The sequence below is a fragment of the Barbatula barbatula genome (genome assembly GCF_947034865.1).
Source record: "Barbatula barbatula genome assembly, chromosome: 1".
Classification (NCBI taxonomy): Eukaryota; Metazoa; Chordata; class Actinopteri; order Cypriniformes; family Nemacheilidae; genus Barbatula; species Barbatula barbatula.
Window position 1 is genome coordinate 13948301 of NC_136766.1, and position 10493 is coordinate 13958793.

Below are 10493 nucleotides of genomic sequence, written 5' to 3' on the forward strand. Positions count from 1 at the left end.
ATGTCTTTGCTTTAGAGTAATGTGAAAAACGTGAAATGTAAATAAACTATGATCAGCAAATAAATGTAGAGTTTCACAAACGTTTTTTAAATCCACATATGCACAAAAAGCGAACAATAAATATAGGTTAGACGTTCCACAAAAATAAATGGCATTCACAAATAAATACGATATGAGATTTGCAAATAAAACATTTACACATTTATTTTAATGGCATTTATTTGAAGATCGCTTTCTGCACATTTGTGGATCGCTTTCTGTGCATTTTTGAATCGCTGCACGCATTTGTGGATCAGTGGACACATTTGTGGATCAGTGCACACATTTGTGGATGGCTCTCTGTGCATTTGTGGATTATTAAACATTTCTAACGTCTAAACGTGCGCACAATCTACAAAAAGGTGGACTCCGCCCACTATCTATGCAACCCAATCGGGTTCTTTTGTTGACCAATAGGGTATGTTCTAACGTCAACCAATCACATTTTATCAAGATTCAGGGAGCAAATGTATAGCGGCTAGTGGCGGTCTAAAATGCGTTACAGTTTTTTACGATTGTTTACACACTAAAATAAAAATTTCACCAACACAATTTCCAAAGTTCTACTCCAAAGGGCAAAACACCACAGATTTGCACAACATTCACACCATTGACACAGATAAGGATTGTGAGGTCACTTCCTTGTCATTACAATGCCCCGGATTGCCAATGACCACACTAATAAACAAATTGAATAAGCACATCCACCAGGTGTGAGGCACACATGTGCTAATTTGAAAACGCAGCCCTCAGTTGTGCTATAAAAGGCAGCAGGTGAGTTCACCTGTCTTCAACAAAAATGGAAGGAGGAAGAAGAAGAGAGAATGAGAGGTGGAGCTCAAAGAGGAGATGAAGGGGGCCTAGGTAGAGGAAGAGGAGAAGGAGGTAGAGGTAGAGGAAGAGGCCTAGGTAGAGAAGGACTTGAAGAGTTGATAGAACCGCAACAAAGAAGACGAGGACCAAATTTGAATTGAAGCTGGACAAAGAGTTCAACCAAATCTCAGCAGAAATACTGTTTCATCAGTAATCCTGACATTTCATCGAGAAAACAGGTAAGCTAATCACACAGTACATTGAAACTGAAGCTTGCTGTACCTAACATCAATATTGTTTACTGTGACATTTGACAGTAGGCTGCATGTGTATTTTTTATATATATTAAGGGTCGAGGACACCAAGGTGGAAGGGGCCCTATGTTCACTCGTGCACAAGAGGCCGCCATTGTGGACATGGTTATGACCAATAATTGTTTCAGGCTGACCAATAATTGTTTCAATTAACTATACTTGTGAATGCTGAATAGTCATTCCATATAAAACTAATTGTCCTCATTTCATTGGAGTCATTACATACAAAAATGTTGAACTAGTTGTAAAAATCTGGGGAAGGGTCGAAATCTGGGTAAGGGGACAAAACAGGGGAAGAGAAAGAAGAGGCCAAGTACATAGGCGGATCCCTGATGAAATCAGGGGCCCGTTCTTCGTACTTCGCTTATTACATCCGAGATCAAAAGACACATCCAAGATGATATCATCGTGCTAATCATGATCCGGCTAATTAGGTTCTTCGAACACACCTGTTGTTTATGATAAGTATCGCTGGATTGAGTTATCTGAGATCATTGCGCGTTCTTGCGTTGGTTTAAAAGGGGATATGTATCGATAGTAGAAACAATGATCAGCAACGCTGTGATTGGCTGTTCAGCATGGCTAAAGAACACGCCCAGTTTTCCTCTCAAGCAGAACGAGAGCTTTTAATGGAAGGTTACGCCCAATTTGAACATTTAATTCAAACAAATTAAATGCATAAATGGTGTCCATGTCAGATGTTTCTATCACTTTCTACAGTATGTATTTTTGCATTTTTTATTTATTTCATATTTACTTATGTCAGAGCCACCACGGGACCCACTAGAACATGGGAACAAGTAAATGTGAAGTACAAGAATATTCTACAAAATGGTAGCCTTTACTTCTTATACAGTCCTTATGTAAAAAGCCACTGTTAAATGATGTGTCTATTTATGACAGCCACAAAGAAAAAGGCTGAAAGATTACAGGTGGTGGTCCTGCACCCCCACAATATACCCCAGCAGAAGATCTGGCCCTTGGGTTGAATTCAAACCGACCCAGTGTGGAGGGCATCCCTGGGGGCAGCTCTTCCTTATACCCAAAGCCAGGGACCAGTAGCAGCAACACCTACATTACTTTTAGGCTAAATTAGCTTTTATTTCTCTTAGTATACTGTAAAATGGTTTGTTGCTGCATTAAATGAATTTGGTACAGTCATTTCAAATGTTTGTGAAAGTGAAAACTAATTAACTTTGTTCATATAAAATATGTTGCCATGAGTAATTGATCACATTATTTTTTTACAGTGTAGTTAATTGTAATGACATTATTGACCCCCCCCCCCCAAGAGTGCAACACATTGTAATACCCATTTATTTCCATTGCACGTCCTGTGAAGAAATCCTCTCAGATGACTGTCCTTTGGAGGAAGAACCTGTAAGTGCATAAATAACTTAACTATAATTTGTATATACTTGTGTACCTATTCTTTCTGTCTGCAACATGAATTGCAGGAGTCCACACCTAGAGAAAGGTCTACAGAAAGGCTCACAGAACAGTCTGCACAAAGAACTGATACAGAGGTGGGCAGTGTTGTACTTTTACTTTTGTCTTTTGTTGCATGAGGCATGTTTTGACCCTTTTTTTCACAAAATTACACCGGGTGACATCCGTTCCCTATATAAGCGGCATCTTTAACCAAAAATAGAGTATTTTGAGGTGAAAAAAGAGAAATTAGAGGAGAAATTGAACTCGACAACTTGAAAGAGAGAAAAATTTCACTGGAGATAGAGTTGCTTCAGAGTAAGTGCTAATACACTATTTAACACATAGTAGTATTGCTGACTTTCCATAACTATCTCTTATTGCAGGCAAAATATGACTTACTGGCTTTTCTTTATAAATAATCTTTTAAATAAAACTCAAGAAACTAAGCATATTTGTCTCGTCTTTTATTCAGTAAAAAATGGTGTTCCACAATTCTGTCCCGTGCAGCTCTGCCAATAGGTTGGTTCAAGTGCACTGGCTGGAGGTCATCATCAGGCTGCACCCCCACCATAGGGGTCCTCTCCTTTCTGATGGTGGCAATGTTATGCAGTATGGCATATGGAACAATTATGTCACAGGCCCTGTCAGGTGCAACCCTCAGACTTTTCAGACACTGAAATCTTCCCTTTAGTTGCCCAAAGGTCATTTCAATGCTTGTCCTGGCTAGAGCTGCATTGTAACGGGTTTGTGGTCCAGGGTTTGGCTCAGGGAAGGGCGTCATAAAATACTGCCTGCAGGCATAGCCCCTGTCTCCAAGCAGGATCCCGTCACAATCCCCTGTATAATGGAAAAATGCAGTTCTGCATAATACTGTGTATAATACTGTGAGCTTGAAATGTATGTTCCCTTACCACGTTCAAATAATGTGCATAAATGTGACTCTCTGAAAATTCTTGAGTCATGTACTGATCCTGGCCATTTTGCTTCCACATTGGTAATGTGGAGCATTGAGTCACACACCATCAAAGAGATTTTAGTCAGTCAACTGCATACTTTTTGATTTCATTACTTTTTTTCCATGAAATAATCTGAAGTATTATAAATTGTAATAGTAATTTACCTGCACATTTACACTATGAACGCCCTTTCGCTTCACAAAATCCCCCTCATTATATTGATATTTTATAATTATAAAATTATATTTTGCCTGGGGGGCCTTGATGGGGACATATGTGCTTTCTATGGCACCAATCACGTTAGGGAAGCCTGAAGGACACAAACTGTTATTCATACTTATTGGTATGGTCATGATTGCATGTCATTAACAATTATAAATGTACTTGCAATAGCTAAAAAACCCTGCGGTTTTAAGTGGCTTCGAAATAACACAAAAACCCCTAAAAACTGCTTGAGCGCCAGGTAAAGTTTGCGAATGCACACAGTCTTGTGCTGTTGTTAAAGCCCGACTCCTCCGTGTTAAACACGTAATGTGTGGTTCCAACAAATGAATGATGTAAATAACACCCTTACGAGAAATACGGTATCTCTCAACAATGACGCTATCGCGCTGCGCTAAATGATCCTGTCTATTCATTCGAAAAGCTCTGCGAATTATTCTCGCACCTTCCGCAACAGGTTGTCGTAAAAATGGACAAGACATGGCTGCGACAGACTTACCTATCTCCTCCGCTTATAACGCCGCAATCTAATCCTGTTTACATGAAGTTAGCCTGCTCCCGAGCAGGTTCAAGCTTACGGACCTGTTGCTATGACAGCAAGTCCAGGATGAGCGTCCAAGAACCGAACAATCCAAGATCATGCCAAATCATCAACAATCAAATCCAGCTAACCGAGTTAGCGACGTACGAAGAACGGGCCCCAGGGCTACAATTGTGGACCATGTTGTCAATCACAGCCTCACAATGGCTGAGGCTGGTCGAAAGGTGCAGCCAAATGTTGGGAGTACCACTGTAAATACAAATATTCAAACATTTCGTCGGGAGAACAGGTGTGTATAAATGGACAGTAATTCAGTACTAAAAATTCTGCTGCTATAGAGGATGACACCATCTTTGGGAATATTGAATCTGTTTCAGTCGCTACAATTGACAAAGTGCTCAGGAGGAATGAAATGCCTATCAAACAATTGTACAATGTGCCATTTGAACGGAACAGCGACAGAGTGAATGAGCTCCGTCACCAATATGTACATGTGTTCTATGCATATTCTAATGTTCAGTGCTGTAAACTGTTTACTTTGTGTAGTGTCATGCACTACACTTACATGACAGTTCTGTGTATGTGTATTCACAGTGCATACTGTTCAATATGTTGTCCAAAATGCATTATGTTACACAGGAAAATTTGTTATAGTTTTTCTCACTCCCTTTTCTGTAATAAAGCATGTACTGAAGCTGGAGGCCAGGGAACCACTGCACACATTCATATACCTTGATGAGGCGGGTTTCAATTTGGCAAAAGGTAGAAGACGTGGAAGGAATTGCATTGGACAGAGGGCAACCATTGATGTCTCAGGCCAACGAGGTGGCAATATTACTATGTGTGCAGCCATCTCAGAAAACGGCATCCTCACCCATATCGCCAGTAGTATAATCATATACTATGTGTCAAAATGTTTGATTGATTTATGACCCTCCTGTCAAGGTCTGTCATCCTGACAGCCTGTCAGTCAGATCTTCTTTATGGCCTGTCAATCTAATTGACATTTGATGTTTTATGACTGTTGTAGGGGTGCCTATGGCCCCCACTTTTCCTGCAGGGTTGTTCCCCCAAACCCCAACACCTTTTCAAACCTGGCTGCTTTTTCTATCAGGACACATGCTGTGAAATGTGTTTGTGTATTAGCAAATTAGAGAGAGATAGAGGCATACATAGAGGCCTGGATAGAAGCATGGATAGGCTAACCCTGTAATATGTTCGATTGTCACGGCGGACTTAGTTAATTTTTTGTAACAAGGTGATAAGACATATCCCTATGTCATTGAAAATAGTTTTTTGTAACATGGAATGAATTTGTCACGGACGGTCTTAGTTAAATTTTGTAACAAGGTGATAAGACATATCCCCATGTCATTCAAATTAGTTTTATGGCCTGTCACTCCAAACAGGATAGTTTTATGGCCTGTCAATCTAAAATAGGATGGTTTTATGGCCTGTCAATCTAAAAACGATAGTTTTATAGCCGACTTGTCTACCTAAAAACCACTTACCATCAATAAAGGTGTTTTTCACACTACCTCGTGAAACACCTGAAGGGTGTGTCATAATAAAGGGTTTAAATAATGGAGGGTTTTCGTAATTTTAAAGCAGATACTTACGTTGTCTTACATGCGATACAATGGCTCTAAACAGTACCGAAACGCCCAAAAATGTTGCGACCGACTCGTCTACTGATGCCTGGATGGAATCGGAAGATTTGACAAGGGCTCCGCGGCGTTTAGAACGTATGCACATAACCCGTTTTATACATGACGATGAAGAGCTTGTAACACGTGATTTTTCACTCGCCGGTAACCGTGTTGGGTGTTTCGAGTTCGACAAGACGAGACGCTGTGTATCATTGTACAGCACCGATTTGGGGATGGAGAGGTCCATCCTTGACCCCTGTCTGTTTTTGCCAGCGCAAGACTGGTCATTGTTTTACAACTACGTTTGGAGCGATCTAAACAAGTATCGTGAGGAACCTATGTTCGTCTGTGAATGGTGGAGTGTAATACCCGGTATATGTTGTCGGATGTTCGCCGACGGCTGTGGCGAGAACCCTGAAGATGCCCTGTATATATCATGCGGCTTTGATTCTGAGCCGAAGGCCCGCAGAATTGATTCTCCAGCTAAAGGGGTGCGTTACGATCTGCGGTTTATGTTTCAATGGAGAGATGTGTGTGTGCTTGATGACATTTTCGCGGATATTAACAACATGTTTAAATGGTGTAAGTTGCGAGACCGTTACAACTCTGTGAGAGTGAACTTGTTTGATCCGGAAATGGATGTTGCAAATGACACCGCCCCCCTGCTATAACCTTTAAAAACAGACCGTTCAGACAAAACCCTCACCACAAAATCCAACATTCAACTATGTCCCAGGAGGAATCATCCGTATACCACAGTGCCGGACAAAATCCACCGGTGTGTGAGGCCGTCGCCGGGGTGGCCGAAGACACATTGCAGCAATCTACAAACACCTGGCTGGATAAACTCTGCGAAGAGCTGGGTTATCACAACCTTACATTCATCACTACAAGGGGTCAAGCCCTCTCGGACGCCTTCGTATGTGAACTACGGAGTGAACCATTTATCGTGGGTAAACTTAATGAAATTGCAGAGACTCTTGTGGATAATCATTGTGAGAAGGTAGTCAACGACGCGGTAGCTTGTTGGAAAGGGGTTACCGATAATCTCATTGTGTAGCTGTTGCGGAGGGATGGGGAACATGCTTTGCAGGTTTTTTCAAAAATTTATTTAAGATGTATTACAAACGTGAATTAACTAATCTTTTGTATTGTGTGATATATGACAATGTTGATAGGTGTGATGTCTTACGAGTAGATAACTTAAATGTGACCGTGCGAATGGGCCTATATGATGAAGAGTGTCAAACGCAACAGCCAGCTTCTTAAAAGATTCTTTATTTGTGACCACGCCACACAAAAGTAACGCAGCATTAAAGTCTGTGGAGTTTCCCTTTTCGTGAAAGAGGATGAACAATATTTAAAGAAAACAATGAAAATCCAAAAGTAGTTCACAAAAATATCACTTCACAAATAAAATAACATTACATTTCTCTTGGAAAATAAAGTAAAGAAATAACCCCAAATAAACAACGGTAGTGACTTGTGTACCTTTAAATAAAACAAAACACAAATGTTCAAATAAAAGAATAAGCCACTCACATTTCTTATATCAACCATAAACAGTTACCGTTATGTTCATCTTTTTGAACAGACTTAAAACAACATCACTGCTCAAACACACTTTACACAGAGTATATGTTTTGTATAGTTATCAAATAAATTGCACTCACTCTGTAATGCTAGCGCAATCTCCGTAACCGGAAACAGCTGCTGACTTCCGCGCACAATCTCGCATCACTCTCCCCTCTAACATGTTTTATAAAAAGAAGAATATAAGAGAAACAATTATAGTATACAACACTTTTAACACTGCTCACATACTACAACAGTTCTAGCGTGAAAAAAACTCTGTAAACACTCACGCGCAATCACCAACACTGTGGCCCGTATACTCCACTTGGCGATCTACCACACGCACGTGATCGGGAAATCAGAAAACTGTTAATTAAACTTACTTTTGCAAAACTGGGTTTTCCTTAATATCCGCCTACAGACCGCAAGTTCTCTGTTCCTCGCCAAAAGCCTGGCTGTACTAACGGCATGTCTGTCTCGCTCGCTGTCTTTTTCGTACTCTGCAATCATACCTGCGCGCAAGAGCGCCCCCCCACAGTAACGGAGGATATGATATTGTTGCCCCGGTTACATAAAGAATGATATGATCGTTGTGCGAAATTGTTCGGACTTTTGGGTTAACGTGACACAGGCTTGTGTCAATGGTGATGATTCAGCAGCAGCGTTCATCAGAAAAGTATTAAAAGCATTGTGTGAAAACACTATTATATTTGATATTGAACATATCATAACGATGTTTACATACACAGTTAATGTTTGCATAAATCTGATATCCGTAAAAAAGAGAGTAATGATGTTTCTGAAATTGTTGAAATTGTGAGCGACTACGTGCTTGATAAAGATTTTCACATGTGTACGTTTTCTTGGCTATCTAGACAGCCTATGAAATGTGTTGTTTTTACTTTTTTATAGTTGTTGTATATTCTTAAATAAAAACCATTGTGTTTAAAATTGTATACTTTATATGTCTGTGTCTGTTGAAATGACAACATGTCAGATCTCATGAAAAAGGTTTATTACACACCGTCTAACCCGGGGTCTTTAGGTGGTAAAAACCGTTTAAAACGGGGTGTTTTAAATGACTCAGGCGTTCGACTAACTGACAAACAAATTTCAGAGTGGCTCGCAGCAGAGGATGCCTATACATTACATAAAACGGCACCCCTAAAATACAAGAGAAACAGGGTATTTGTTTATGGTATGAATAAACAGTTTCAGGCGGACTTGGTTGATATGTCAGCATACTCCGAGGAAAACGACGGTATCAAATTTCTCTTAACATGTATAGATGTATTTAGTAAATACATGTTTCTATACTTGCTGATAAACGCATCCCCCAAAAAGTACAGTACAGACAGACGCCGGGTGTGAGTTCTTTAACAAACAGTTTCAATCTGTTTCTAAAAAGTATAATATTCAACATTTTGCTACAGCATCGGATTTAAAAGCTAGTGTTGTTGAACGTTTTAATAGAACTCTGAAAAGCAGAATGTGGCGGTACTTAACAGCCGCTAACACACGTCGATACGTACATGTGTTACAAGATATTACGCTGGGTTATAACACCAGTTTTCATCGAAGTATTCAAATGAGACCCGTGGATGTTAACAAAAACAACGAAGACACAGTGTTTCAAAATCTTTACGGGCCTAGGAATGCTCGATGTGTTAAACCAATGTTTAAATACAAAATCGGAGATATTGTAAGAATATCCAAAGTGAGGGGTCCATTCGCCAAGGGTTACGAGAAAAATTATACAGAAGAGTATTTCACGGTGAAGTGTACAACGAGACCCACCCGTTTACAAACTTTGTGATTATGACGCAGATATTATTGATGGTAGTTTTTACGAGCCAGAGTTACAAAAAATATCCGTGAGCAAAAACGATACGTTTAAAGTAGAAAAAATCTTGGACAAGAAAAAGCAGGGTAAGAAGACCATTGTCTTGGTAAAATGGTATGGATGGCCGGCTAAATTTAATAGCTGCACTGTAAAAAAAAAATGTAATTTTACAGTAAATTACTCTAAATTTTTACAGTAGTTTTTCCGTTTTTTAAAAATAGTATAAAAAACAGTAAATTTACAGATATTATCTGTAAATTAACAACCTGCCTGTTATTTTACATGTTATGCCAATAATGAAAAACTACAGTTATTTCCTATTTTTTTACAGAAAATTACTGTAATAATTATGATATTTGCCTGTTTTTAAACGTTTTGCTCGTTATATAAAGGTTTATCTCCATATTGTCAATTTAAGATTTTTTATTTTATTTTACGGTTAATCTCATTAGTTGTATGTGGTTTTACATTCAAGAGAGAGAGAGGGACAGACAGACGGAGAGACATCAAAGCTCTGTGCAGTTTTACAATGAAATAAGATTTTACCCTCTGCAATTTGTAAATGAGAAAAAAAGTGATAAAATCCAACATCAAGACAGCAGTGCAGCAGAAACTTTTTTGCCATTTGTGATTTAGTGTGGACTACTGTTAAGTGCTCACAAAAGGCAAGATTCATAATAACACAAATGACAGTGGTGCAAACACTTTATTTTTAGACTTGGCAAAAAAGGCACATTACAAAATACAGCCTTGGTGTTAACACTCCTGGACCAACCAGGGAAAAAATAATGAACCACAGATAGAACCCCGGGCGTTGTGATTGGCTGCCCACTGCTCCCTTGAGGGATGGGTTAAATGCAGAGTATGAATTCTGCTACATGTATGTGTATGTGACAATTAAGTACCTTTACCTTCACACACACGCTTAATATTCGTTTTTTTATATATTTACTATTTTAAAGTATTGAATTGAATTATTTATTTTATTTTAATATATTAGTTTCTTCTTATTTGTTATTACTGTTATATTGACAACAGACTACTTGTTTTAACTGTAGCCTGTTACTTTACTACTGTTTTAATGACAATTGTAATTGACACAAACTTATT